Below are 23,779 nucleotides of genomic sequence, written 5' to 3'. Positions count from 1 at the left end.
ATACCTGTCTCATCGGTGCTGAAGCCTGTTTGTCGGTCTCTCTCAAAAGGCTTTCAGTTCTTCAGCCTCATGCTCTCTTTAAAACTTCAGATACCTTCAAATTCAAACGGCTGCCGAAACCCGGGATCGGACCAGGGACCTTTAGATCTTCAGTCTAACGCTCTCCCAACTGAGCTATTTCGGTGTGTTACAAGTTGCCATGTATACCTGTGACATTGCTGCTATCACCCACTGGTTGGTCTGTGTTAAAAATTGTTGACAATATTCATATTTTGAATCAATGGTGTCTGTAAATCCTTTCAATTGTTATCAGGCAGGGACCTTTAGCTCTTCAGCCTAACGTTGTCCCTAACTGAGCTATTACGGCATCTTAGAATTGCCAGGTATACCTGTCTCATCAGTGCTGAAGCCTGTTTGTCGGTCTCTGTCAAAAAGCTTTCAGTTCTTCAGCCTCATGCACTCTTTAAGACTTTAGATACCTTCAAATTCAAACGGTTGCCGAAACCCGGGATCGGACCAGGGACCTTTAGATCTTCAGTCTAACGCTCTCCCAACTGAGCTATTTCGGCGTGTTACAATTTGCCATGTATAACTCTGACATTGCTGCTATCACCCACTGGTTGGTCTGTGTTAAAAATTGTTGACAATATTCATATTTTGAATCAATGGTCTCTGTAAAACATTTCAATTGTAGTCAGGGAGGGACATTTAGCTCTTCAGCCTAACCTCGTCCGTAACTGAGCTATTACAGCATGTTAGAAGTTGCCAGGTATACCGGTCTCATCGGTGCTGAAGCCTGTTTGTCGGTCTCTGTCAAAAGGCTTTCAGTTCTTCAGCCTCATGCACTCTTTAAAACTTCAAATACCTTGAAATTCAAACGGTTGCCGAAACCCGGGATCGGACTTTTAGATCTTCAGTCTAACGCTCTCCCAACTGAGCTATTTCGGCGTGTTACAAGTTGCCATGTATACCTGTGACATTGCTCCTATCACCCACTGGTTGGTCTGTGTTAAAAATTGTTGACAATATTCATATTTTGAATCAATGGTGTCTGTAAAACATTTCAATTGTAGTCAGGGAGGGACATTTAGCTCTTCAGCCTAACCTTGTCCGTAACTGAGCTATTACAGCATGTTAGAAGTTGCCAGGTATACCTGTGTCATCGGTGCTGAAGCCTGTTTGTCGGTCTCTGTCAAAAGGCTTTCAGTTCTACAGCCTCATGCTCTCTTTAATACTTCAGATACTTTCAAATTCAAACGGCTGCCGAAACCCGGGATCGGACCAGGGACCTTTAGATCTTCAGTCTAACGCTCTCCCAACTGAGCTATTTCGGCATGTTACCATTTGCCATGTATACCTGTGACATTGCTGCTATCGCCCACTGGTTGGTCTGTGTTAAAAATTGTTGACAATATTCATATTTTGAATCAATGGTCTCTGTAAAACATTTCAATTGTAGTCAGGGAGGGACATTTAGCTCTTCAGCCTAACCTTGTCCGTAACTGAGCTATTACAGCATGTTAGAAGTTGCCAGGTATACCTGTCTCATCGGTGCTGAAGCCTGTTTGTCGGTCTCTGTCAAAAGCCTTTCTGTTCTTCAGCCTCATGCACTCTTTAAAACTTCAGATACCTTGAAATTCAAACCGCTGCCGAAACCCGGGATCGAACCAGGGACCTTTAGATCTTCAGTCTAACGCTCTCCCAACTGAGCTATTTCGGCGTGTTACAAGTTGCCATGTATACCTGTGACATTGCTGCTATCACCCACTGGTTGGTCTGTGTTAAAAATTGTTGACAATATTCATATTTTGAATCAATGGTCTCTGTAAAACCTTTCAATTGTTATCAGGCAGGGACTTTTAGCTCTTCAGCCTAACGTTGTCCGTAACTGAGCTATTACGGCATGTTAGAAGTTGCCAGGTATACCTGTCTCATCGGTGCTGAAGCCTGTTTGTCGGTCTCTGTCAAAAGGCTTTCAGTTCTTCAGCCTCATGCTCTCTTTAAAACTTCAGATACTTTCAAATTCAAACTGCTGCCGAAACCCGGGATCGGACCAGGGACCTTTAGATCTTCAGTCTAACGCTCTCCCAACTGAGCTATTTCGGCGTGTTACAAGTTGCCATGTATACCTGTGACATTGCTGCTATCACCCACTGGTTGGTCTGTGTTAAAAATTGTTGACAATATTCATATTTTGAATCAATGGTCTCTGTAAAACCTTTCAATTGTTATCAGGCAGGGACTTTTAGCTCTTCAGCCTAACGTTGTCCGTAACTGAGCTATTACGGCATGTTAGAAGTTGCCAGGTATACCGGTCTCATCGGTGCTGAAGCCTGTTTGTCGGTCTCTGTCAAAAGGCTTTCAGTTCTTCAGCCTCATGCTCTCTTTAAAACTTCAGATACTTTCAAATTCAAACGGTTGCCGAAACCCGGGATCGGACCAGGGACCTTTAGATCTTCAGTCTAACGGTCTCCCAACTGAGATATTTCGGCGTGTTACAAGTTGCCATGTATACCTGTGACATTGCTCCTATCACCCACTGGTTGGTCTGTGTTAAAAATTGTTGACAATATTCATATTTTGAATCAATGGTGTCTGTAAAACATTTCAATTGTAGTCAGGGAGGGGCATTTAGCTCTTCAGCCTAACCTTGTCCGTAACTGAGCTATTACAGCATGTTAGAAGTTGCCAGGTATACCTGTGTCATCGGTGCTGAAGCCTGTTTGTCGGTCTCTGTCAAAAGGCTTTCAGTTCTACAGCCTCATGCTCTTTTTAAAACTTCAGATACTTTCAAATTCAAATGGCTGCCAAAACCCGGGATCGGACCAGGGACCTTTAGATCTTCAGTCTAACGCTCTCCCAACTGAGCTATTTCGGCATGTTACCATTTGCCATGTATACCTGTGACATTGCTGCTATCGCCCACTGGTTGGTCTGTGTTAAAAATTGTTGACAATATTCATATTTTGAATCAATGGTCTCTGTAAAACGTTTCAATTGTAGTCAGGGAGGGACATTTAGCTCTTCAGCCTAACCTTGTCCGTAACTGAGCTATTACGGCACATTAGAAGTTGCCAGGTATACCTGTCTCATCTGTGCTGAAGCCTGTTTGTCGGTCTCTGTCAAAAGGCTTTCTGTTCTTCAGCCTCATGCACTCTTTAAAACTTCAGATACCTTCAAATTCAAACGGCTGCCGAAACCCGGGATCGGACCAGGGACCTTTAGATCTTCAGTCTAACGCTCTCCCAACTGAGCTATTTCGGCGTGTTACAAGTTGCCATGTATACCTGTGACATTGCTGCTATCGCCCACTGGTTGGTCTGTGTTAAAAATTGTTGACAATATTCATATTTTGAATCAATGGTCTCTGTAAAACCTTTCAATTGTTATCAGGCAGGGACTTTTAGCTCTTCAGCCTAACGTCCGTAACTGAGCTATTACGGCATGTTAGAAGTTGCCAGGTATACCTGTCTCATCGGTGCTGAAGCCTGTTTGTCGGTCTCTGTCAAAAGGCTTTCAGTTCTTCAGCCTCATGCTCTCTTTAAAACTTCAGATACTTTCAAATTCAAACTGCTGCCGAAACCCGGGATCGGACCAGGGACCTTTAGATCTTCAGTCTAACGCTCTCCCAACTGAGCTATTTCGGCGTGTTACAAGTTGCCATGTATACCTGTGACATTGCTGCTATCACCCACTGGTTGGTCTGTGTTAAAAATTGTTGACAATATTCATATTTTGAATCAATGGTCTCTGTAAAACCTTTCAATTGTTATCAGGCAGGGACCTTTAGCTCTTCAGCCTAACGTTGTCCGTAACTGAGCTATTACGGCATGTTAGAATTGCCAGGTATACCTGCCTCATCGGTGCTGAAGCCTGTTTGTCGGTCTCTGTCAAAAGCCTTTCAGTTCTTCAGCCTCATGCTCTCTTTAAAACTTCAGATACTTTCAAATTCAAACGGCTGCCGAAACCCGGGATCGGACCAGGGACCTTTAGATCTTCAGTCTAACGCTCTCCCAACTGAGCTATTTCGGCATGTTACCATTTGCCATGTATACCTGTGACATTGCTGCTATCACCCACTGGTTGGTCTGTGTTAAAAATTGTTGACAATATTCATATTTTGAATCAATGGTCTCTGTAAAACCTTTCAAATGTTATCAGGCAGGGACTTTTAGCTCTTCAGCCTAACGTTGTCCGTAACTGAGCTATTAAGGCATGTTAGAAGTTGCCAGGTATACCTGTCTCATCGGTGCTGAAGCCTGTTTGTCGGTCTCTGTCAAAAGGCTTTCAGTTCTTCAGCCTCATGCTCTCTTTAAAAGTTCAGATACCTTGAAATTCAAACGGTTGCCGAAACCCGGGATCGGACCAGGGACCTTTAGATCTTCAGTCTAACGCTCTCCCAACTGAGCTATTTCGGCGTGTTACAAGTTGCCATGTATACCTGTGACATTGCTCCTATCACCCACTGGTTGGTCTGTGTTAAAAATTGTTGACAATATTCATATTTTGAATCAATGGTGTCTGTAAAACATTTCAATTGTAGTCAGGGAGGGACATTTAGCTCTTCAGCCTAACCTTGTCCGTAACTGAGCTATTACAGCATGTTAGAAGTTGCCAGGTATACCTGTGTCATCGGTGCTGAAGCCTGTTTGTCGGTCTCTGTCAAAAGGCTTTCAGTTCTTCAGCCTCATGCTCTCTTTAAAACTTCAGATACTTTCAAATTCAAACTGCTGCCGAAACCCGGGATCTGACCAGGGACCTTTAGATCTTCAGTCTAACGCTCTCCCAACTGAGCTATTTCGGCGTGTTACAAGTTGCCATGTATACCTGTGACATTGCTGCTATCACCCACTGGTTGGTCTGTGTTAAAAATTGTTGACAATATTCATATTTTGAATCAATGGTCTCTGTAAAACCTTTCAAATGTTATCAGGCAGGGACTTTTAGCTCTTCAGCCTAACGTTGTCCGTAACTGAGCTATTACGACATGTTAGAAGTTGCCAGGTATACCTGTCTCATCGGTGCTGAAGCCTGTTTGTCGGTCTCTGTCAAAAAGCTTTCAGTTCTTCAGCCTCATGCTCTCTTTAAAACTTCAGATACTTTCAAATTCAAACGGCTGCCGAAACCCTGGATCGGACCAGGGACCTTTAGATCTTCAGTCTAACGCTCTCCCAACTGAGCTTTTGCGGCGTGTTACAAGTTGCCATGTATACCTGTGACATTGCTGCTATCACCCACTGGTTGGTCTGTGTTAAAAATTGTTGACAATATTCATATTTTGAATCAATGGTCTCTGTAAAACCTTTCAATTGTTATCAGGCAGGGACCTTTAGCTCTTCAGCCTAACGTTGTCCGTAACTGAGCTATTACGGCATGTTAGAATTGCCAGGTATACCTGCCTCATCGGTGCTGAAGCCTGTTTGTCGGTCTCTGTCAAAAGCCTTTCAGTTCTTCAGCCTCATGCTCTCTTTAAAACTTCAGATACTTTCAAATTCAAACGGCTGCCGAAACCCGGGATCGGACCAGGGACCTTTAGATCTTCAGTCTAACGCTCTCCCAACTGAGCTATTTCGGCATGTTACCATTTGCCATGTATACCTGTGACATTGCTGCTATCACCCACTGGTTGGTCTGTGTTAAAAATTGTTGACAATATTCATATTTTGAATAAATGGTCTCTGTAAAACCTTTCAAATGTTATCAGGCAGGGACTTTTAGCTCTTCAGCCTAACGTTGTCCGTAACTGAGCTATTACGGCATGTTAGAAGTTGCCAGGTATACCTGTCTCATCGGTGCTGAAGCCTGTTTGTCGGTCTCTGTCAAAAGGCTTTCAGTTCTTCAGCCTCATGCTCTCTTTAAAACTTCAGATACCTTGAAATTCAAACGGTTGCCGAAACCCGGGATCGGACCAGGGACCTTTAGATCTTCAGTCTAACGCTCTCCCAACTGAGCTATTTCGGCGTGTTACAAGTTGCCATGTATACCTGTGACATTGCTCCTATCACCCACTGGTTGGTCTGTGTTAAAAATTGTTGACAATATTCATATTTTGAATCAATGGTGTCTGTAAAACATTTCAATTGTAGTCAGGGAGGGACATTTAGCTCTTCAGCCTAACCTTGTCCGTAACTGAGCTATTACGGCATGTTAGAAGTTGCCAGGTATACCTGTCTCATCGGTGCTGAAGCCTGTTTGTCGGTCTCTGTCAAAAGGCTTTCAGTTCTTCAGCCTCATGCTCTCTTTAAAACTTCAGATACTTTCAAATTCAAACTGCTGCCGAAACCCGGGATCGGACCAGGGACCTTTAGATCTTCAGTCTAACGCTCTCCCAACTGAGCTATTTCGGCGTGTTACAAGTTGCCATGTATACCTGTGACATTGCTGCTATCACCCACTGGTTGGTCTGTGTTAAAAATTGTTGACAATATTCATATTTTGAATCAATGGTCTCTGTAAAACCTTTCAATTGTTATCAGGCAGGGACCTTTAGCTCTTCAGCCTAACGTTGTCCGTAACTGAGCTATTACGGCATGTTAGAATTGCCAGGTATACCTGCCTCATCGGTGCTGAAGCCTGTTTGTCGGTCTCTGTCAAAAGCCTTTCAGTTCTTCAGCCTCATGCTCTCTTTAAAACTTCAGATACTTTCAAATTCAAACGGCTGCCGAAACCCGGGATCGGACCAGGGACCTTTAGATCTTCAGTCTAACGCTCTCCCAACTGAGATATTTTGGCATGTTACCATTTGCCATGTATACCTGTGACATTGCTGCTATCACCCACTGGTTGGTCTGTGTTAAAAATTGTTGACAATATTCCTATTTTGAATCAATGGTCTCTGTAAAACCTTTCAAATGTTATCAGGCAGGGACTTTTAGCTCTTCAGCCTAACGTTGTCCGTAACTGAGCTATTACGGCATGTTAGAAGTTGCCAGGTATACCTGTCTCATCGGTGCTGAAGCCTGTTTGTCGGTCTCTGTCAAAAGGCTTTCAGTTCTTCAGCCTCATGCTCTCTTTAAAAGTTCAGATACCTTGAAATTCAAACGGTTGCCGAAACCCGGGATCGGACCAGGGACCTTTAGATCTTCAGTCTAACGCTCTCCCAACTGAGCTATTTCGGCGTGTTACAAGTTGCCATGTATACCTGTGACATTGCTCCTATCACCCACTGGTTGGTCTGTGTTAAAAATTGTTGACAATATTCATATTTTGAATCAATGGTGTCTGTAAAACATTTCAATTGTAGTCAGGGAGGGACATTTAGCTCTTCAGCCTAACCTTGTCCGTAACTGAGCTATTACAGCATGTTAGAAGTTGCCAGGTATACCTGTGTCATCGGTGCTGAAGCCTGTTTGTCGGTCTCTGTCAAAAGGCTTTCAGTTCTACAGCCTCATGCTCTCTTTAAAACTTCAGATACTTTCAAATTCAAACGGCTGCCGAAACCCGGGATCGGACCAGGGACCTTTAGATCTTCAGTCTAACGCTCTCCCAACTGAGCTATTTCGGCATGTTACCATTTGCCATGTATACCTGTGACATTGCTGCTATCGCCCACTGGTTGGTCTGTGTTAAAAATTGTTGACAATATTCATATTTTGAATCAATGGTCTCTGTAAAACCTTTCAATTGTAGTCAGGGAGGGACATTTAGCTCTTCAGCCTAACCTTGTCCGTAACTGAGCTATTACAGCATGTTAGAAGTTGCCAGGTATACCTGTGTCATCGGTGCTGAAGCCTGTTTGTCGGTCTCTGTCAAAAGGCTTTCAGTTCTTCAGCCTCATGCACTCTTTAAAACTTCAGATACCTTGAAATTCAAACCGCTGCCGAAACCCCGGATCGAACCAGGGACCTTTAGATCTTCAGTCTAACGCTCTCCCAACTGAGCTATTTCGGCGTGTTACAAGTTGCCATGTATACCTGTGACATTGCTGCTATGACCCACTGGTTGGTCTGTGTTAAAAATTGTTGACAATATTCATATTTCGAATCAATGGTCTCTGTAAAACCTTTCAATTGTTATCAGGCAGGGACCTTTAGCTCTTCAGCCTAACGTTGTCCGTAACTGAGCTATTACGGCACATTAGAAGTTGCCAGGTATACCTGTCTCATCTGTGCTGAAGCCTGTTTGTCGGTCTCTGTCAAAAGGCTTTCTGTTCTTCAGCCTCATGCACTCTTTAAAACTTCAGATACCTTAAAATTCAAACGGCTGCCGAAACCCGGGATCGGACCAGGGACCTTTAGATCTTCAGTCTAACGCTCTCCCAACTGAGCTATTTCGGCGTGTTACAAGTTGCCATGTATACCTGTGACATTGCTCCTATCACCCACTGGTTGGTCTGTGTTAAAAATTGTTGACAATATTCATATTTTGAATCAATGGTGTCTGTAAAACATTTCAATTGTAGTCAGGGAGGGACATTTAGCTCTTCAGCCTAACCTTGTCCGTAACTGAGCTATTACAGCATGTTAGAAGTTGCCAGGTATACCTGTGTCATCGGTGCTGAAGCCTGTTTGTCGGTCTCTGTCAAAAGGCTTTCAGTTCTTCAGCCTCAGGCTCTCTTTAAAACTTCAGATACCTTGAAATTCAAACGGTTGCCGAAACCCGGGATCGGACCAGGGACCTTTAGATCTTCAGTCTAACGCTCTCCCAACTGAGCTATTTCGGCGTGTTACAAGTTGCCATGTATACCTGTGACATTGCTCCTATCACCCACTGGTTGGTCTGTGTTAAAAATTGTTGACAATATTCATATTTTGAATCAATGGTGTCTGTAAAACATTTCAATTGTAGTCAGGGAGGGACATTTAGCTCTTCAGCCTAACCTTGTCCGTAACTGAGCTATTACAGCATGTTAGAAGTTGCCAGGTATACCTGTCTCATCGGTGCTGAAGCCTGTTTGTCGGTCTCTGTCAAAAAGCTTTCAGTTCTTCAGCCTCATGCTCTCTTTAAAACTTCAGATACTTTCAAATTCAAACGGCTGCCGAAACCTGGGATCGGACCAGGGACCTTTAGATCTTCAGTCTAACGCTCTCCCAACTGAGCTATTGCGGCGTGTTACAAGTTGCCATGTATACCTGTGACATTGCTGCTATCACCCACTGGTTGGTCTGTGTTAAAAATTGTTGACAATATTCATATTTTGAATCAATGGTCTCTGTAAAACCTTTCAATTGTTATCAGGCAGGGACTTTTAGCTCTTCAGCCTAACGTTGTCCGTAACTGAGCTATTACGGCATGTTAGAAGTTGCCAGGTATACCTGTCTCATCGGTGCTGAAGCCTGTTTGTCGGTCTCTGTCAAAAGGCTTTCAGTTCTTCAGCCTCATGCTCTCTTTAAAACTTCAGATACTTTCAAATTCAAACTGCTGCCGAAACCCGGGATCGGACCAGGGACCTTTAGATCTTCAGTCTAACGCTCTCCCAACTGAGCTATTTCGGCGTGTTACAAGTTGCCATGTATACCTGTGACATTGCTGCTATCACCCACTGGTTGGTCTGTGTTAAAAATTTTTGACAATATTCATATTTTGAATCAATGGTCTCTGTAAAACCTTTCAAATGTTATCAGGCAGGGACTTTTAGCTCTTCAGCCTAACGTTGTCCGTAACTGAGCTATTACGACATGTTAGAAGTTGCCAGGTATACCTGTCTCATCGGTGCTGAAGCCTGTTTGTCGGTCTCTGTCAAAAAGCTTTCAGTTCTTCAGCCTCATGCTCTCTTTAAAACTTCAGACACTTTCAAATTCAAACGGCTGCCGAAACCCTGGATCGGACCAGGGACCTTTAGATCTTCAGTCTAACGCTCTCCCAACTGAGCTATTGCGGCGTGTTACAAGTTGCCATGTATACCTGTGACATTGCTGCTATCACCCACTGGTTGGTCTGTGTTAAAAATTGTTGACAATATTCATATTTTGAATCAATGGTCTCTGTAAAACCTTTCAATTGTTATCAGGCAGGGACCTTTAGCTCTTCAGCCTAACGTTGTCCGTAACTGAGCTATTACGGCATGTTAGAATTGCCAGGTATACCTGCCTCATCGGTGCTGAAGCCTGTTTGTCGGTCTCTGTCAAAAGCCTTTCAGTTCTTCAGCCTCATGCTCTCTTTAAAACTTCAGATACTATCAAATTCAAACGGCTGCCGAAACCCGGGATCGGACCAGGGACCTTTAGATCTTCAGTCTAACGCTCTCCCAACTGAGCTATTTCGGCATGTTACCATTTGCCATGTATACCTGTGACATTGCTGCTATCACCCACTGGTTGGTCTGTGTTAAAAATTGTTGACAATATTCATATTTTGAATCAATGGTCTCTGTAAAACCTTTCAAATGTTATCAGGCAGGGACTTTTAGCTCTTCAGCCTAACGTTGTCCGTAACTGAGCTATTACGGCATGTTAGAAGTTGCCAGGTATACCTGTCTCATCGGTGCTGAAGCCTGTTTGTCGGTCTCTGTCAAAAGGCTTTCAGTTCTTCAGCCTCATGCTCTCTTTAAAACTTCAGATACCTTGAAATTCAAACGGTTGCCGAAACCCGGGATCGGACCAGGGATCTTTAGATCTTCAGTCTAACGCTCTCCCAACTGAGCTATTTCGGCGTGTTACAAGTTGCCATGTATACCTGTGACATTGCTCCTATCACCCACTGGTTGGTCTGTGTTAAAAATTGTTGACAATATTCATATTTTGAATCAATGGTGTCTGTAAAACATTTCAATTGTAGTCAGGGAGGGACATTTAGCTCTTCAGCCTAACCTTGTCCGTAACTGAGCTATTACGGCATGTTAGAAGTTGCCAGGTATACCTGTCTCATCGGTGCTGAAGCCTGTTTGTCGGTCTCTGTCAAAAGGCTTTTAGTTCTTCAGCCTCATGCTCTCTTTAAAACTTCAGATACTTTCAAATTCAAACTGCTGCCGAAACCCGGGATCGGACCAGGGACCTTTAGATCTTCAGTCTAACGCTCTCCCAACTGAGCTATTTCGGCGTGTTACAAGTTGCCATGTATACCTGTGACATTGCTGCTATCACCCACTGGTTGGTCTGTGTTAAAAATTGTTGACAATATTCATATTTTGAATCAATGGTGTCTGTAAAACATTTCAATTGTAGTCAGGGAGGGACATTTAGCTCTTCAGCCTAACCTTGTCCGTAACTGAGCTATTACAGCATGTTAGAAGTTGCCAGGTATACCTGTGTCATCGGTGCTGAAGCCTGTTTGTCGGTCTCTGTCAAAAGGCTTTCAGTTCTACAGCCTCATGCTCTCTTTAAAACTTCAGATACTTTCAAATTCAAACGGCTGCCGAAACCCGGGATCGGACCAGGGACCTTTAGATCTTCAGTCTAACGCTCTCCCAACTGAGCTATTTCGGCATGTTACCATTTGCCATGTATACCTGTGACATTGCTGCTATCGCCCACTGGTTGGTCTGTGTTAAAAATTGTTGACAATATTCATATTTTGAATCAATGGTCTCTGTAAAACCTTTCAATTGTAGTCAGGGAGGGACATTTAGCTCTTCAGCCTAACCTTGTCCGTAACTGAGCTATTACAGCATGTTAGAAGTTGCCAGGTATACCTGTGTCATCGGTGCTGAAGCCTGTTTGTCGGTCTCTGTCAAAAGGCTTTCAGTTCTTCAGCCTCATGCACTCTTTAAAACTTCAGATACCTTGAAATTCAAACCGCTGCCGAAACCCCGGATCGAACCAGGGACCTTTAGATCTTCAGTCTAACGCTCTCCCAACTGAGCTATTTCGGCGTGTTACAAGTTGCCATGTATACCTGTGACATTGCTGCTATGACCCACTGGTTGGTCTGTGTTAAAAATTGTTGACAATATTCATATTTCGAATCAATGGTCTCTGTAAAACCTTTCAATTGTTATCAGGCAGGGACCTTTAGCTCTTCAGCCTAACGTTGTCCGTAACTGAGCTATTACGGCACATTAGAAGTTGCCAGGTATACCTGTCTCATCTGTGCTGAAGCCTGTTTGTCGGTCTCTGTCAAAAGGCTTTCTGTTCTTCAGCCTCATGCACTCTTTAAAACTTCAGATACCTTAAAATTCAAACGGCTGCCGAAACCCGGGATCGGACCAGGGACCTTTAGATCTTCAGTCTAACGCTCTCCCAACTGAGCTATTTCGGCGTGTTACAAGTTGCCATGTATACCTGTGACATTGCTCCTATCACCCACTGGTTGGTCTGTGTTAAAAATTGTTGACAATATTCATATTTTGAATCAATGGTGTCTGTAAAACATTTCAATTGTAGTCAGGGAGGGACATTTAGCTCTTCAGCCTAACCTTGTCCGTAACTGAGCTATTACAGCATGTTAGAAGTTGCCAGGTATACCTGTGTCATCGGTGCTGAAGCCTGTTTGTCGGTCTCTGTCAAAAGGCTTTCAGTTCTTCAGCCTCAGGCTCTCTTTAAAACTTCAGATACCTTGAAATTCAAACGGTTGCCGAAACCCGGGATCGGACCAGGGACCTTTAGATCTTCAGTCTAACGCTCTCCCAACTGAGCTATTTCGGCGTGTTACAAGTTGCCATGTATACCTGTGACATTGCTCCTATCACCCACTGGTTGGTCTGTGTTAAAAATTGTTGACAATATTCATATTTTGAATCAATGGTGTCTGTAAAACATTTCAATTGTAGTCAGGGAGGGACATTTAGCTCTTCAGCCTAACCTTGTCCGTAACTGAGCTATTACAGCATGTTAGAAGTTGCCAGGTATACCTGTCTCATCGGTGCTGAAGCCTGTTTGTCGGTCTCTGTCAAAAAGCTTTCAGTTCTTCAGCCTCATGCTCTCTTTAAAACTTCAGATACTTTCAAATTCAAACGGCTGCCGAAACCTGGGATCGGACCAGGGACCTTTAGATCTTCAGTCTAACGCTCCCCCAACTGAGCTATTGCGGCGTGTTACAAGTTGCCATGTATACCTGTGACATTGCTGCTATCACCCACTGGTTGGTCTGTGTTAAAAATTGTTGACAATATTCATATTTTGAATCAATGGTCTCTGTAAAACCTTTCAATTGTTATCAGGCAGGGACTTTTAGCTCTTCAGCCTAACGTTGTCCGTAACTGAGCTATTACGGCATGTTAGAAGTTGCCAGGTATACCTGTCTCATCGGTGCTGAAGCCTGTTTGTCGGTCTCTGTCAAAAGGCTTTCAGTTCTTCAGCCTCATGCTCTCTTTAAAACTTCAGATACTTTCAAATTCAAACTGCTGCCGAAACCCGGGATCGGACCAGGGACCTTTAGATCTTCAGTCTAACGCTCTCCCAACTGAGCTATTTCGGCGTGTTACAAGTTGCCATGTATACCTGTGACATTGCTGCTATCACCCACTGGTTGGTCTGTGTTAAAAATTTTTGACAATATTCATATTTTGAATCAATGGTCTCTGTAAAACCTTTCAAATGTTATCAGGCAGGGACTTTTAGCTCTTCAGCCTAACGTTGTCCGTAACTGAGCTATTACGACATGTTAGAAGTTGCCAGGTATACCTGTCTCATCGGTGCTGAATCCTGTTTGTCGGTCTCTGTCAAAAAGCTTTCAGTTCTTCAGCCTCATGCTCTCTTTAAAACTTCAGACACTTTCAAATTCAAACGGCTGCCGAAACCCTGGATCAGACCAGGGACCTTTAGATCTTCAGTCTAACGCTCTCCCAACTGAGCTATTGCGGCGTGTTACAAGTTGCCATGTATACCTGTGACATTGCTGCTATCACCCACTGGTTGGTCTGTGTTAAAAATTGTTGACAATATTCATATTTTGAATCAATGGTCTCTGTAAAACCTTTCAATTGTTATCAGGCAGGGACCTTTAGCTCTTCAGCCTAACGTTGTCCGTAACTGAGCTATTACGGCATGTTAGAATTGCCAGGTATACCTGCCTCATCGGTGCTGAAGCCTGTTTGTCGGTCTCTGTCAAAAGCCTTTCAGTTCTTCAGCCTCATGCTCTCTTTAAAACTTCAGATACTATCAAATTCAAACGGCTGCCGAAACCCGGGATCGGACCAGGGACCTTTAGATCTTCAGTCTAACGCTCTCCCAACTGAGCTATTTCGGCATGTTACCATTTGCCATGTATACCTGTGACATTGCTGCTATCACCCACTGGTTGGTCTGTGTTAAAAATTGTTGACAATATTCATATTTTGAATCAATGGTCTCTGTAAAACCTTTCAAATGTTATCAGGCAGGGACTTTTAGCTCTTCAGCCTAACGTTGTCCGTAACTGAGCTATTACGGCATGTTAGAAGTTGCCAGGTATACCTGTCTCATCGGTGCTGAAGCCTGTTTGTCGGTCTCTGTCAAAAGGCTTTCAGTTCTTCAGCCTCATGCTCTCTTTAAAACTTCAGATACCTTGAAATTCAAACGGTTGCCGAAACCCGGGATCGGACCAGGGATCTTTAGATCTTCAGTCTAACGCTCTCCCAACTGAGCTATTTCGGCGTGTTACAAGTTGCCATGTATACCTGTGACATTGCTCCTATCACCCACTGGTTGGTCTGTGTTAAAAATTGTTGACAATATTCATATTTTGAATCAATGGTGTCTGTAAAACATTTCAATTGTAGTCAGGGAGGGACATTTAGCTCTTCAGCCTAACCTTGTCCGTAACTGAGCTATTACGGCATGTTAGAAGTTGCCAGGTATACCTGTCTCATCGGTGCTGAAGCCTGTTTGTCGGTCTCTGTCAAAAGGCTTTTAGTTCTTCAGCCTCATGCTCTCTTTAAAACTTCAGATACTTTCAAATTCAAACTGCTGCCGAAACCCGGGATCGGACCAGGGACCTTTAGATCTTCAGTCTAACGCTCTCCCAACTGAGCTATTTCGGCGTGTTACAAGTTGCCATGTATACCTGTGACATTGCTGCTATCACCCACTGGTTGGTCTGTGTTAAAAATTGTTGACAATATTCATATTTTGAATCAATGGTGTCTGTAAAACATTTCAATTGTAGTCAGGGAGGGACATTTAGCTCTTCAGCCTAACCTTGTCCGTAACTGAGCTATTACAGCATGTTAGAAGTTGCCAGGTATACCTGTGTCATCGGTGCTGAAGCCTGTTTGTCGGTCTCTGTCAAAAGGCTTTCAGTTCTACAGCCTCATGCTCTCTTTAAAACTTCAGATACTTTCAAATTCAAACGGCTGCCGAAACCCGGGATCGGACCAGGGACCTTTAGATCTTCAGTCTAACGCTCTCCCAACTGAGCTATTTCGGCATGTTACCATTTGCCATGTATACCTGTGACATTGCTGCTATCGCCCACTGGTTGGTCTGTGTTAAAAATTGTTGACAATATTCATATTTTGAATCAATGGTCTCTGTAAAACCTTTCAATTGTAGTCAGGGAGGGACATTTAGCTCTTCAGCCTAACCTTGTCCGTAACTGAGCTATTACAGCATGTTAGAAGTTGCCAGGTATACCTGTGTCATCGGTGCTGAAGCCTGTTTGTCGGTCTCTGTCAAAAGGCTTTCAGTTCTTCAGCCTCATGCACTCTTTAAAACTTCAGATACCTTGAAATTCAAACCGCTGCCGAAACCCCGGATCGAACCAGGGACCTTTAGATCTTCAGTCTAACGCTCTCCCAACTGAGCTATTTCGGCGTGTTACAAGTTGCCATGTATACCTGTGACATTGCTGCTATGACCCACTGGTTGGTCTGTGTTAAAAATTGTTGACAATATTCATATTTCGAATCAATGGTCTCTGTAAAACCTTTCAATTGTTATCAGGCAGGGACCTTTAGCTCTTCAGCCTAACGTTGTCCGTAACTGAGCTATTACGGCACATTAGAAGTTGCCAGGTATACCTGTCTCATCTGTGCTGAAGCCTGTTTGTCGGTCTCTGTCAAAAGGCTTTCTGTTCTTCAGCCTCATGCACTCTTTAAAACTTCAGATACCTTAAAATTCAAACGGCTGCCGAAACCCGGGATCGGACCAGGGACCTTTAGATCTTCAGTCTAACGCTCTCCCAACTGAGCTATTTCGGCGTGTTACAAGTTGCCATGTATACCTGTGACATTGCTCCTATCACCCACTGGTTGGTCTGTGTTAAAAATTGTTGACAATATTCATATTTTGAATCAATGGTGTCTGTAAAACATTTCAATTGTAGTCAGGGAGGGACATTTAGCTCTTCAGCCTAACCTTGTCCGTAACTGAGCTATTACAGCATGTTAGAAGTTGCCAGGTATACCTGTGTCATCGGTGCTGAAGCCTGTTTGTCGGTCTCTGTCAAAAGGCTTTCAGTTCTTCAGCCTCAGGCTCTCTTTAAAACTTCAGATACCTTGAAATTCAAACGGTTGCCGAAACCCGGGATCGGACCAGGGACCTTTAGATCTTCAGTCTAACGCTCTCCCAACTGAGCTATTTCGGCGTGTTACAAGTTGCCATGTATACCTGTGACATTGCTCCTATCACCCACTGGTTGGTCTGTGTTAAAAATTGTTGACAATATTCATATTTTGAATCAATGGTGTCTGTAAAACATTTCAATTGTAGTCAGGGAGGGACATTTAGCTCTTCAGCCTAACCTTGTCCGTAACTGAGCTATTACAGCATGTTAGAAGTTGCCAGGTATACCTGTCTCATCGGTGCTGAAGCCTGTTTGTCGGTCTCTGTCAAAAAGCTTTCAGTTCTTCAGCCTCATGCTCTCTTTAAAACTTCAGATACTTTCAAATTCAAACGGCTGCCGAAACCTGGGATCGGACCAGGGACCTTTAGATCTTCAGTCTAACGCTCCCCCAACTGAGCTATTGCGGCGTGTTACAAGTTGCCATGTATACCTGTGACATTGCTGCTATCACCCACTGGTTGGTCTGTGTTAAAAATTGTTGACAATATTCATATTTTGAATCAATGGTCTCTGTAAAACCTTTCAATTGTTATCAGGCAGGGACTTTTAGCTCTTCAGCCTAACGTTGTCCGTAACTGAGCTATTACGGCATGTTAGAAGTTGCCAGGTATACCTGTCTCATCGGTGCTGAAGCCTGTTTGTCGGTCTCTGTCAAAAGGCTTTCAGTTCTTCAGCCTCATGCTCTCTTTAAAACTTCAGATACTTTCAAATTCAAACTGCTGCCGAAACCCGGGATCGGACCAGGGACCTTTAGATCTTCAGTCTAACGCTCTCCCAACTGAGCTATTTCGGCGTGTTACAAGTTGCCATGTATACCTGTGACATTGCTGCTATCACCCACTGGTTGGTCTGTGTTAAAAATTTTTGACAATATTCATATTTTGAATCAATGGTCTCTGTAAAACCTTTCAAATGTTATCAGGCAGGGACTTTTAGCTCTTCAGCCTAACGTTGTCCGTAACTGAGCTATTACGACATGTTAGAAGTTGCCAGGTATACCTGTCTCATCGGTGCTGAATCCTGTTTGTCGGTCTCTGTCAAAAAGCTTTCAGTTCTTCAGCCTCATGCTCTCTTTAAAACTTCAGACACTTTCAAATTCAAACGGCTGCCGAAACCCTGGATCAGACCAGGGACCTTTAGATCTTCAGTCTAACGCTCTCCCAACTGAGCTATTGCGGCGTGTTACAAGTTGCCATGTATACCTGTGACATTGCTGCTATCACCCACTGGTTGGTCTGTGTTAAAAATTGTTGACAATATTCATATTTTGAATCAATGGTCTCTGTAAAACCTTTCAATTGTTATCAGGCAGGGACCTTTAGCTCTTCAGCCTAACGTTGTCCGTAACTGAGCTATTACGGCATGTTAGAATTGCCAGGTATACCTGCCTCATCGGTGCTGAAGCCTGTTTGTCGGTCTCTGTCAAAAGCCTTTCAGTTCTTCAGCCTCATGCTCTCTTTAAAACTTCAGATACTATCAAATTCAAACGGCTGCCGAAACCCGGGATCGGACCAGGGACCTTTAGATCTTCAGTCTAACGCTCTCCCAACTGAGCTATTTCGGCATGTTACCATTTGCCATGTATACCTGTGACATTGCTGCTATCACCCACTGGTTGGTCTGTGTTAAAAATTGTTGACAATATTCATATTTTGAATCAATGGTCTCTGTAAAACCTTTCAAATGTTATCAGGCAGGGACTTTTAGCTCTTCAGCCTAACGTTGTCCGTAACTGAGCTATTACGGCATGTTAGAAGTTGCCAGGTATACCTGTCTCATCGGTGCTGAAGCCTGTTTGTCGGTCTCTGTCAAAAGGCTTTCAGTTCTTCAGCCTCATGCTCTCTTTAAAACTTCAGATACCTTGAAATTCAAACGGTTGCCGAAACCCGGGATCGGACCAGGGACCTTTAGATCTTCAGTCTAACGCTCTCCCAACTGAGCTATTTCGGCGTGTTACAAGTTGCCATGTATACCTGTGACATTGCTCCTATCACCCACTGGTTGGTCTGTGTTAAAAATTGTTGACAATATTCATATTTTGAATCAATGGTGTCTGTAAAACATTTCAATTGTAGTCAGGGAGGGACATTTAGCTCTTCAGCCTAACCTTGTCCGTAACTGAGCTATTACGGCATGTTAGAAGTTGCCAGGTATACCTGTCTCATCGGTGCTGAAGCCTGTTTGTCGGTCTCTGTCAAAAGGCTTTTAGTTCTTCAGCCTCATGCTCTCTTTAAAACTTCAGATACTTTCAAATTCAAACTGCTGCCGAAACCCGGGATCGGACCAGGGACCTTTAGATCTTCAGTCTAACGCTCTCCCAACTGAGCTATTTCGGCGTGTTACAAGTTGCCATGTATACCTGTGACATTGCTGCTATCACCCACTGGTTGGTCTGTGTTAAAAATTGTTGACAATATTCATATTTTGAATCAATGGTCTCTGTAAAACCTTTCAATTGTTATCAGGCAGGGACCTTTAGCTCTTCAGCCTAACGTTGTCCGTAACTGAGCTATTACGGCATGTTAGAATTGCCAGGTATACCTGCCTCATCGGTGCTGAAGCCTGTTTGTCGGTCTCTGTCAAAAGCCTTTCAGTTCTTCAGCCTCATGCTCTCTTTAAAACTTCAGATACTTTCAAATTCAAACGGCTGCCGAAACCCGGGATCGGACCAGGGACCTTTAGATCTTCAGTCTAACGCTCTCCCAACTGAGCTATTTCGGCATGTTACCATTTGCCATGTATACCTGTGACATTGCTGCTATCACCCACTGGTTGGTCTGTGTTAAAAATTGTTGACAATATTCCTATTTTGAATCAATGGTCTCTGTAAAACCTTTCAAATGTTATCAGGCAGGGACTTTTAGCTCTTCAGCCTAACGTTGTCCGTAACTGAGCTATTACGGCATGTTAGAAGTTGCCAGGTATACCTGTCTCATCGGTGCTGAAGCCTGTTTGTCGGTCTCTGTCAAAAGGCTTTCAGTTCTTCAGCCTCAAGCTCTCTTTAAAAGTTCAGATACCTTGAAATTCAAACGGTTGCCGAAACCCGGGATCGGACCAGGGACCTTTAGATCTTCAGTCTAACGCTCTCCCAACTGAGCTATTTCGGCGTGTTACAAGTTGCCATGTATACCTGTGACATTGCTCCTATCACCCACTGGTTGGTCTGTGTTAAAAATTGTTGACAATATTCATATTTTGAATCAATGGTGTCTGTAAAACATTTCAATTGTAGTCAGGGAGGGACATTTAGCTCTTCAGCCTAACCTTGTCCGTAACTGAGCTATTACAGCATGTTAGAAGTTGCCAGGTATACCTGTGTCATCGGTGCTGAAGCCTGTTTGTCGGTCTCTGTCAAAAGGCTTTCAGTTCTACAGCCTCATGCTCTCTTTAAAACTTCAGATACTTTCAAATTCAAACGGCTGCCGAAACCCGGGATCGGACCAGGGACCTTTAGATCTTCAGTCTAACGCTCTCCCAACTGAGCTATTTCGGCATGTTACCATTTGCCATGTATACCTGTGACATTGCTGCTATCGCCCACTGGTTGGTCTGTGTTAAAAATTGTTGACAATATTCATATTTTGAATCAATGGTCTCTGTAAAACCTTTCAATTGTAGTCAGGGAGGGACATTTAGCTCTTCAGCCTAACCTTGTCCGTAACTGAGCTATTACAGCATGTTAGAAGTTGCCAGGTATACCTGTGTCATCGGTGCTGAAGCCTGTTTGTCGGTCTCTGTCAAAAGGCTTTCAGTTCTTCAGCCTCATGCACTCTTTAAAACTTCAGATACCTTGAAATTCAAACCGCTGCCGAAACCCGGGATCGGACCAAGGACCTTTAGATCTTCAGTCTAACGCTCTCCCAACTGAGCTATTTCGGCGTGTTACAAGTTGCCATGTATACCTGTGACATTGCTGCTATCACCCACTGGTTGGTCTGTGTTAAAAATTGTTGACAATATTCATATTTTGAATCAATGGTCTCTGTAAAACCTTTCAATTGTTATCAGGCAGGGACTTTTAGCTCTTCAGCCTAACGTTGTCCGTAACTGAGCTATTACGGCATGTTAGAAGTTGCCAGGTATACCTGTCTCATCGGTGCTGAAGCCTGTTTGTCGGTCTCTGTCAAAAGGCTTTCAGTTCTTCAGCCTCATGCTCTATTTATTTTTTTTTCAACTTTATGTTTATTGAGCAACATTTTCATACATATCACACGCTTCAGATGTCACACGATCTCCTTTTCATTTTTACAATCTACTTTCAAACCAGAAAAGGAAACAATAGCAGTACTGGTAACAAACAAGACATAAAACATGTCATTCTTTTCCTCCAACAGGGACTTTGTGCCTAAAGACCGTTTAGTTACCCAAGAAAAAGAAAACAAAAACAAACCAGCCCAACGGGCTATAGATGATAAAATACACACCAAAGTTAACATAGGACAACAGCAGCCATAGGTTCCCATCAAATCCCCAGTGGATCACCCGACATGCAAGATGATAAGATCCGGTAAGAGGTCCCTCCCGCACTTGCTCCTCACCAATCGTCCCCAACCACCTTCAACCAAGGCGCCCATCGATCGGTAAACTGTACATTTTGTAATCTTAACATAAATGTTATCTTTTCCATCGCATAAATTCCCTTAACTACTGTCTGAAACGTGACTACTGTTGGAGGGTCTTTCTTAAGCCAGTTCAGGGTTATTGCCTTTTTGGCAGCTGCAAACAATATATGTAGCAGGTATATCTTTTTCCTGCTCATCCCTGCGTCAGGAATAACCCCAAGGATGGCCAATAGTGGGTCCCTGGGTAGAGAAACAACAAATACTTTGTCCAATAAGTCGAATATCTCACACCAAAATTTGTGCAATCGGGGGCACTTCCAAAATATATGTGTGTGGTTTGCAAAGCCTTCCCCGCACCCTCTCCAACATTCACTTGTTCGATTGGGGTCTATTTTGGAAAGGATTACAGGGGTTCTGAAGAATCTATGGACTATTTTCCACTGGTATTCTCTCCATAGGTTTGCATTAGTTACTTTGTGTATTTCAGATGTAATTTTGTCCCAAACCTCCTCCCTTATTTCTATTTCAAGCTCTGCTTCCCATTTTTGTTTGATATGTAGGGTGTTTTCTTGTTTCATGGCAGACAGTATTCGGTATACATTAGATATTGGTCTCCCTATGTGCTTTCCATTTTGAATTTTTTTCAGGTATTGTTCAATCGGGGAGTCGGATTTTTTAATGCGGTTCCAGTCAGGGTGTTTAAACAAATAACTTCTTATCTGAAGATATCTATAGAAATCCGATCTTGGCAGGTTGAATTCATTCATCAACTGTTCGAATGTCTTCAATTCCTGGTTCTCAATGAGCTGGTGAATGTAGTCAAGATTTAGATGTCCCCATCTTTTGTACCCTGCATCCAATTTTAGAGGTATAAAACCCTTTAAATGAGCCACACCCGACAACACTGACACATCACAAGGGAGGCCAAAGTTCTTCTGCACCTCTTTCCATGCTGCTAGAGTAGTTTTTGACCATCTACCCAGAGTCTCTTCTAGGGATTTATTTTCAGTAAATGGAGCCTTAGATAAAGGTGCCAGAGTGCAGCGTGACTTCTCAAGTTCCAACCACCTTGTGTCCGTCTTATCTGAAATCCAGATGATCAAAGCCCTTAGCTGACAGGCCAGCCAATAATGTCTAAGGTGAGGGAGTCCCCACCCTCCATGTTGTTTAGATAACTGCAAAGTTTTGTATCTTACACGGGGGCGCCTTCCCTGCCAGATAAATCTAGAGATGAGGCGGTCTAAAATCGTGAACATGTTTTTTGGGGGCGGGAGGGGCAGCGTTTGAAAGAGAAATAGTAACCTAGGTAGCACATTCATCCTAATGCTCTCTATTCTGCCTGAGATAGTGAGGGGCAGCACAGCCCATTTGTTAAGATCAGCAGATATCTTGTCAATTAATTTATTGTAGTTTGCCTTGTATAACATATCCAAGTTTTGTGGTATAGTGGTTCCCAAATAGGAAATGCCATCCTTTGGCCACTTGAACGAAAATGCTGCTCTCATCTGGTGCGTTACAAGCGTATTCAGGGCCAGGGCTTCGGTTTTATTAACATTGACTTTATACCCTGAGAGGGCTCCAAATTTGACAAAGCAGTCCATCAGCCTTGGAACTGAATTTAGTGGGTCTGATAAATAAACTAAAATGTCATCCGCATATAGTGAGATCTTATGAATTTCGTTGCCAATTTCTATACCTTTAATATTTATGTCCTCTCGTATCATCTGTGCCAGTGGCTCAATGCTTAACGCAAAAAGGAGTGGTGACAGCGGACACCCCTGGCGAGTTCCTCTTCCTAGTTCAAAAGGTTGGGATATATGTCCATTGACTCTGACCATACTCTGGGGGGCAGCATATAACAGCTGGATCCATCTATTAAAGTTTGGGCCAAATCCAAATTTATCCAAGGTTTTAAGCAAGAACGACCAGGATACGCGGTCAAATGCCTTTTCCGCATCGACCGCCAGTGTCATGCAGGGGAGTGGATAGTTATTACTATATTCCATAACATTAAGTAGTCGGCGAACGTTATCTGGCAGGTGCCGGCCAGCTATGAAGCCCGTCTGGTCCGGGTGTATTACAGTAGTGATGACCGATTCAATTCGTTTAGCCAGTATAGACGTCAGCAATTTACAATCTGTATTTAGGAGTGCAATCGGCCTGTAGGAGGCGCAATCTGTGGGATCTTTATGTTCTTTAGGAATAACAGAGATGATCGCCTCCTTCCAGGCCGGCGGCAGCTCCCCTTTCACCAGAACATCGGAGTACGCTCTCTCCAAGATTGGGCTGATGAGGTCTATGTAGCTCTTATAAAATTCATTGGTGAACCCATCTGTACCAGGACTCTTGTTATTTTTAAGATTTTTAATTGCCTCCACGATTTCCCCTTTAGATATCGGTCTGTCAATGAACTCAGCTGAGGTAGGGTCTATTGTAGATAGATTAATGGATTTAAAGTAGTTATCAGTTACTGCTGGATCGCTTACTCTGTCCTTGTCCGAGTATAGGTCTTTGTAGAATGCAGCAAAGGCTTCTGAAATTTCATTTGGTTTATATAGGAATGGTTTGTCTGGTTTGTTACTTTTAATTTTATGAACTGTTGTAAGGCTACATTGTTTTCTCAACTGGGATGCTAGTAGGCGGCTAGCTCTGCTCCCGTGCTCATAATATTTTTGCTTCAAGAACCTTAAGTTTCTTTCAATCTTTTCCGTTAGGAGGTCATCAAGTTCCTGCTTGGCCTTTTTCAGTTTATTCAAATTCTCTGAGGATGTATTTTCTTTATGTAGTTTTTCAAGATCTCCTACCGTCTTTTCCAGTGCCTGACGTTTAGCTGTCCTAACCTTTTTAAAAGTTGAAGC

The 23,779-nt window shown here is 43.3% G+C and overlaps 52 non-coding genes across 52 annotated transcripts; all 52 read right to left on the bottom strand.

Annotated features, from left to right (window-relative positions):
- Window positions 1-111: 111 nt before the first annotated feature.
- On the bottom strand, window positions 112-184 carry trnaf-gaa (transfer RNA phenylalanine (anticodon GAA)). Its single transcript has one exon. It is a non-coding gene; the product is annotated as a tRNA-Phe (tRNA).
- Window positions 185-496: 312 nt separating this feature from the next.
- trnaf-gaa (transfer RNA phenylalanine (anticodon GAA)) lies at window positions 497-569 on the bottom strand. Its single transcript has one exon. It is a non-coding gene; the product is annotated as a tRNA-Phe (tRNA).
- A 692-nt stretch (window positions 570-1,261) lies between these two features.
- trnaf-gaa (transfer RNA phenylalanine (anticodon GAA)) lies at window positions 1,262-1,334 on the bottom strand. The gene has a single exon. It is a non-coding gene; the product is annotated as a tRNA-Phe (tRNA).
- Window positions 1,335-1,647: 313 nt separating this feature from the next.
- On the bottom strand, window positions 1,648-1,720 carry trnaf-gaa (transfer RNA phenylalanine (anticodon GAA)). Its single transcript has one exon. It is a non-coding gene; the product is annotated as a tRNA-Phe (tRNA).
- A 313-nt stretch (window positions 1,721-2,033) lies between these two features.
- On the bottom strand, window positions 2,034-2,106 carry trnaf-gaa (transfer RNA phenylalanine (anticodon GAA)). The gene has a single exon. It is a non-coding gene; the product is annotated as a tRNA-Phe (tRNA).
- A 313-nt stretch (window positions 2,107-2,419) lies between these two features.
- trnaf-gaa (transfer RNA phenylalanine (anticodon GAA)) lies at window positions 2,420-2,492 on the bottom strand. Its single transcript has one exon. It is a non-coding gene; the product is annotated as a tRNA-Phe (tRNA).
- Window positions 2,493-2,805: 313 nt separating this feature from the next.
- trnaf-gaa (transfer RNA phenylalanine (anticodon GAA)) lies at window positions 2,806-2,878 on the bottom strand. The gene has a single exon. It is a non-coding gene; the product is annotated as a tRNA-Phe (tRNA).
- A 313-nt stretch (window positions 2,879-3,191) lies between these two features.
- Window positions 3,192-3,264, bottom strand: trnaf-gaa (transfer RNA phenylalanine (anticodon GAA)). Its single transcript has one exon. It is a non-coding gene; the product is annotated as a tRNA-Phe (tRNA).
- A 310-nt stretch (window positions 3,265-3,574) lies between these two features.
- On the bottom strand, window positions 3,575-3,647 carry trnaf-gaa (transfer RNA phenylalanine (anticodon GAA)). The gene has a single exon. It is a non-coding gene; the product is annotated as a tRNA-Phe (tRNA).
- A 312-nt stretch (window positions 3,648-3,959) lies between these two features.
- trnaf-gaa (transfer RNA phenylalanine (anticodon GAA)) lies at window positions 3,960-4,032 on the bottom strand. Its single transcript has one exon. It is a non-coding gene; the product is annotated as a tRNA-Phe (tRNA).
- Window positions 4,033-4,345: 313 nt separating this feature from the next.
- Window positions 4,346-4,418, bottom strand: trnaf-gaa (transfer RNA phenylalanine (anticodon GAA)). The gene has a single exon. It is a non-coding gene; the product is annotated as a tRNA-Phe (tRNA).
- A 313-nt stretch (window positions 4,419-4,731) lies between these two features.
- On the bottom strand, window positions 4,732-4,804 carry trnaf-gaa (transfer RNA phenylalanine (anticodon GAA)). Its single transcript has one exon. It is a non-coding gene; the product is annotated as a tRNA-Phe (tRNA).
- A 313-nt stretch (window positions 4,805-5,117) lies between these two features.
- On the bottom strand, window positions 5,118-5,190 carry trnaf-gaa (transfer RNA phenylalanine (anticodon GAA)). Its single transcript has one exon. It is a non-coding gene; the product is annotated as a tRNA-Phe (tRNA).
- Window positions 5,191-5,502: 312 nt separating this feature from the next.
- On the bottom strand, window positions 5,503-5,575 carry trnaf-gaa (transfer RNA phenylalanine (anticodon GAA)). The gene has a single exon. It is a non-coding gene; the product is annotated as a tRNA-Phe (tRNA).
- A 313-nt stretch (window positions 5,576-5,888) lies between these two features.
- Window positions 5,889-5,961, bottom strand: trnaf-gaa (transfer RNA phenylalanine (anticodon GAA)). Its single transcript has one exon. It is a non-coding gene; the product is annotated as a tRNA-Phe (tRNA).
- A 313-nt stretch (window positions 5,962-6,274) lies between these two features.
- On the bottom strand, window positions 6,275-6,347 carry trnaf-gaa (transfer RNA phenylalanine (anticodon GAA)). The gene has a single exon. It is a non-coding gene; the product is annotated as a tRNA-Phe (tRNA).
- Window positions 6,348-6,659: 312 nt separating this feature from the next.
- trnaf-gaa (transfer RNA phenylalanine (anticodon GAA)) lies at window positions 6,660-6,732 on the bottom strand. The gene has a single exon. It is a non-coding gene; the product is annotated as a tRNA-Phe (tRNA).
- A 313-nt stretch (window positions 6,733-7,045) lies between these two features.
- trnaf-gaa (transfer RNA phenylalanine (anticodon GAA)) lies at window positions 7,046-7,118 on the bottom strand. Its single transcript has one exon. It is a non-coding gene; the product is annotated as a tRNA-Phe (tRNA).
- A 313-nt stretch (window positions 7,119-7,431) lies between these two features.
- Window positions 7,432-7,504, bottom strand: trnaf-gaa (transfer RNA phenylalanine (anticodon GAA)). Its single transcript has one exon. It is a non-coding gene; the product is annotated as a tRNA-Phe (tRNA).
- A 313-nt stretch (window positions 7,505-7,817) lies between these two features.
- Window positions 7,818-7,890, bottom strand: trnaf-gaa (transfer RNA phenylalanine (anticodon GAA)). The gene has a single exon. It is a non-coding gene; the product is annotated as a tRNA-Phe (tRNA).
- Window positions 7,891-8,203: 313 nt separating this feature from the next.
- Window positions 8,204-8,276, bottom strand: trnaf-gaa (transfer RNA phenylalanine (anticodon GAA)). Its single transcript has one exon. It is a non-coding gene; the product is annotated as a tRNA-Phe (tRNA).
- A 313-nt stretch (window positions 8,277-8,589) lies between these two features.
- On the bottom strand, window positions 8,590-8,662 carry trnaf-gaa (transfer RNA phenylalanine (anticodon GAA)). The gene has a single exon. It is a non-coding gene; the product is annotated as a tRNA-Phe (tRNA).
- Window positions 8,663-8,975: 313 nt separating this feature from the next.
- trnaf-gaa (transfer RNA phenylalanine (anticodon GAA)) lies at window positions 8,976-9,048 on the bottom strand. The gene has a single exon. It is a non-coding gene; the product is annotated as a tRNA-Phe (tRNA).
- Window positions 9,049-9,361: 313 nt separating this feature from the next.
- On the bottom strand, window positions 9,362-9,434 carry trnaf-gaa (transfer RNA phenylalanine (anticodon GAA)). Its single transcript has one exon. It is a non-coding gene; the product is annotated as a tRNA-Phe (tRNA).
- Window positions 9,435-9,747: 313 nt separating this feature from the next.
- Window positions 9,748-9,820, bottom strand: trnaf-gaa (transfer RNA phenylalanine (anticodon GAA)). The gene has a single exon. It is a non-coding gene; the product is annotated as a tRNA-Phe (tRNA).
- Window positions 9,821-10,132: 312 nt separating this feature from the next.
- trnaf-gaa (transfer RNA phenylalanine (anticodon GAA)) lies at window positions 10,133-10,205 on the bottom strand. Its single transcript has one exon. It is a non-coding gene; the product is annotated as a tRNA-Phe (tRNA).
- Window positions 10,206-10,518: 313 nt separating this feature from the next.
- Window positions 10,519-10,591, bottom strand: trnaf-gaa (transfer RNA phenylalanine (anticodon GAA)). Its single transcript has one exon. It is a non-coding gene; the product is annotated as a tRNA-Phe (tRNA).
- A 313-nt stretch (window positions 10,592-10,904) lies between these two features.
- Window positions 10,905-10,977, bottom strand: trnaf-gaa (transfer RNA phenylalanine (anticodon GAA)). The gene has a single exon. It is a non-coding gene; the product is annotated as a tRNA-Phe (tRNA).
- Window positions 10,978-11,290: 313 nt separating this feature from the next.
- trnaf-gaa (transfer RNA phenylalanine (anticodon GAA)) lies at window positions 11,291-11,363 on the bottom strand. Its single transcript has one exon. It is a non-coding gene; the product is annotated as a tRNA-Phe (tRNA).
- Window positions 11,364-11,676: 313 nt separating this feature from the next.
- trnaf-gaa (transfer RNA phenylalanine (anticodon GAA)) lies at window positions 11,677-11,749 on the bottom strand. Its single transcript has one exon. It is a non-coding gene; the product is annotated as a tRNA-Phe (tRNA).
- A 313-nt stretch (window positions 11,750-12,062) lies between these two features.
- trnaf-gaa (transfer RNA phenylalanine (anticodon GAA)) lies at window positions 12,063-12,135 on the bottom strand. The gene has a single exon. It is a non-coding gene; the product is annotated as a tRNA-Phe (tRNA).
- A 313-nt stretch (window positions 12,136-12,448) lies between these two features.
- trnaf-gaa (transfer RNA phenylalanine (anticodon GAA)) lies at window positions 12,449-12,521 on the bottom strand. The gene has a single exon. It is a non-coding gene; the product is annotated as a tRNA-Phe (tRNA).
- Window positions 12,522-12,834: 313 nt separating this feature from the next.
- trnaf-gaa (transfer RNA phenylalanine (anticodon GAA)) lies at window positions 12,835-12,907 on the bottom strand. Its single transcript has one exon. It is a non-coding gene; the product is annotated as a tRNA-Phe (tRNA).
- Window positions 12,908-13,220: 313 nt separating this feature from the next.
- trnaf-gaa (transfer RNA phenylalanine (anticodon GAA)) lies at window positions 13,221-13,293 on the bottom strand. Its single transcript has one exon. It is a non-coding gene; the product is annotated as a tRNA-Phe (tRNA).
- Window positions 13,294-13,606: 313 nt separating this feature from the next.
- Window positions 13,607-13,679, bottom strand: trnaf-gaa (transfer RNA phenylalanine (anticodon GAA)). Its single transcript has one exon. It is a non-coding gene; the product is annotated as a tRNA-Phe (tRNA).
- Window positions 13,680-13,991: 312 nt separating this feature from the next.
- Window positions 13,992-14,064, bottom strand: trnaf-gaa (transfer RNA phenylalanine (anticodon GAA)). The gene has a single exon. It is a non-coding gene; the product is annotated as a tRNA-Phe (tRNA).
- A 313-nt stretch (window positions 14,065-14,377) lies between these two features.
- Window positions 14,378-14,450, bottom strand: trnaf-gaa (transfer RNA phenylalanine (anticodon GAA)). Its single transcript has one exon. It is a non-coding gene; the product is annotated as a tRNA-Phe (tRNA).
- A 313-nt stretch (window positions 14,451-14,763) lies between these two features.
- Window positions 14,764-14,836, bottom strand: trnaf-gaa (transfer RNA phenylalanine (anticodon GAA)). The gene has a single exon. It is a non-coding gene; the product is annotated as a tRNA-Phe (tRNA).
- Window positions 14,837-15,149: 313 nt separating this feature from the next.
- Window positions 15,150-15,222, bottom strand: trnaf-gaa (transfer RNA phenylalanine (anticodon GAA)). Its single transcript has one exon. It is a non-coding gene; the product is annotated as a tRNA-Phe (tRNA).
- Window positions 15,223-15,535: 313 nt separating this feature from the next.
- On the bottom strand, window positions 15,536-15,608 carry trnaf-gaa (transfer RNA phenylalanine (anticodon GAA)). Its single transcript has one exon. It is a non-coding gene; the product is annotated as a tRNA-Phe (tRNA).
- Window positions 15,609-15,921: 313 nt separating this feature from the next.
- trnaf-gaa (transfer RNA phenylalanine (anticodon GAA)) lies at window positions 15,922-15,994 on the bottom strand. The gene has a single exon. It is a non-coding gene; the product is annotated as a tRNA-Phe (tRNA).
- A 313-nt stretch (window positions 15,995-16,307) lies between these two features.
- Window positions 16,308-16,380, bottom strand: trnaf-gaa (transfer RNA phenylalanine (anticodon GAA)). Its single transcript has one exon. It is a non-coding gene; the product is annotated as a tRNA-Phe (tRNA).
- A 313-nt stretch (window positions 16,381-16,693) lies between these two features.
- Window positions 16,694-16,766, bottom strand: trnaf-gaa (transfer RNA phenylalanine (anticodon GAA)). Its single transcript has one exon. It is a non-coding gene; the product is annotated as a tRNA-Phe (tRNA).
- A 313-nt stretch (window positions 16,767-17,079) lies between these two features.
- trnaf-gaa (transfer RNA phenylalanine (anticodon GAA)) lies at window positions 17,080-17,152 on the bottom strand. Its single transcript has one exon. It is a non-coding gene; the product is annotated as a tRNA-Phe (tRNA).
- A 313-nt stretch (window positions 17,153-17,465) lies between these two features.
- Window positions 17,466-17,538, bottom strand: trnaf-gaa (transfer RNA phenylalanine (anticodon GAA)). Its single transcript has one exon. It is a non-coding gene; the product is annotated as a tRNA-Phe (tRNA).
- A 312-nt stretch (window positions 17,539-17,850) lies between these two features.
- Window positions 17,851-17,923, bottom strand: trnaf-gaa (transfer RNA phenylalanine (anticodon GAA)). The gene has a single exon. It is a non-coding gene; the product is annotated as a tRNA-Phe (tRNA).
- A 313-nt stretch (window positions 17,924-18,236) lies between these two features.
- Window positions 18,237-18,309, bottom strand: trnaf-gaa (transfer RNA phenylalanine (anticodon GAA)). The gene has a single exon. It is a non-coding gene; the product is annotated as a tRNA-Phe (tRNA).
- Window positions 18,310-18,622: 313 nt separating this feature from the next.
- trnaf-gaa (transfer RNA phenylalanine (anticodon GAA)) lies at window positions 18,623-18,695 on the bottom strand. Its single transcript has one exon. It is a non-coding gene; the product is annotated as a tRNA-Phe (tRNA).
- Window positions 18,696-19,007: 312 nt separating this feature from the next.
- On the bottom strand, window positions 19,008-19,080 carry trnaf-gaa (transfer RNA phenylalanine (anticodon GAA)). The gene has a single exon. It is a non-coding gene; the product is annotated as a tRNA-Phe (tRNA).
- Window positions 19,081-19,393: 313 nt separating this feature from the next.
- Window positions 19,394-19,466, bottom strand: trnaf-gaa (transfer RNA phenylalanine (anticodon GAA)). Its single transcript has one exon. It is a non-coding gene; the product is annotated as a tRNA-Phe (tRNA).
- A 313-nt stretch (window positions 19,467-19,779) lies between these two features.
- On the bottom strand, window positions 19,780-19,852 carry trnaf-gaa (transfer RNA phenylalanine (anticodon GAA)). The gene has a single exon. It is a non-coding gene; the product is annotated as a tRNA-Phe (tRNA).
- Window positions 19,853-20,165: 313 nt separating this feature from the next.
- trnaf-gaa (transfer RNA phenylalanine (anticodon GAA)) lies at window positions 20,166-20,238 on the bottom strand. Its single transcript has one exon. It is a non-coding gene; the product is annotated as a tRNA-Phe (tRNA).
- Between the last annotated feature and the right edge of the window lie 3,541 nt (window positions 20,239-23,779).

The sequence above is a fragment of the Cololabis saira genome, chromosome 8 (assembly GCF_033807715.1).
Source record: "Cololabis saira isolate AMF1-May2022 chromosome 8, fColSai1.1, whole genome shotgun sequence".
NCBI lineage: Eukaryota > Metazoa > Chordata > Actinopteri > Beloniformes > Belonidae > Cololabis > Cololabis saira.
The sequence above is the reverse complement of the archived record's forward strand: the minus strand, read 5'-3'. Positions and strand labels throughout refer to the sequence as shown.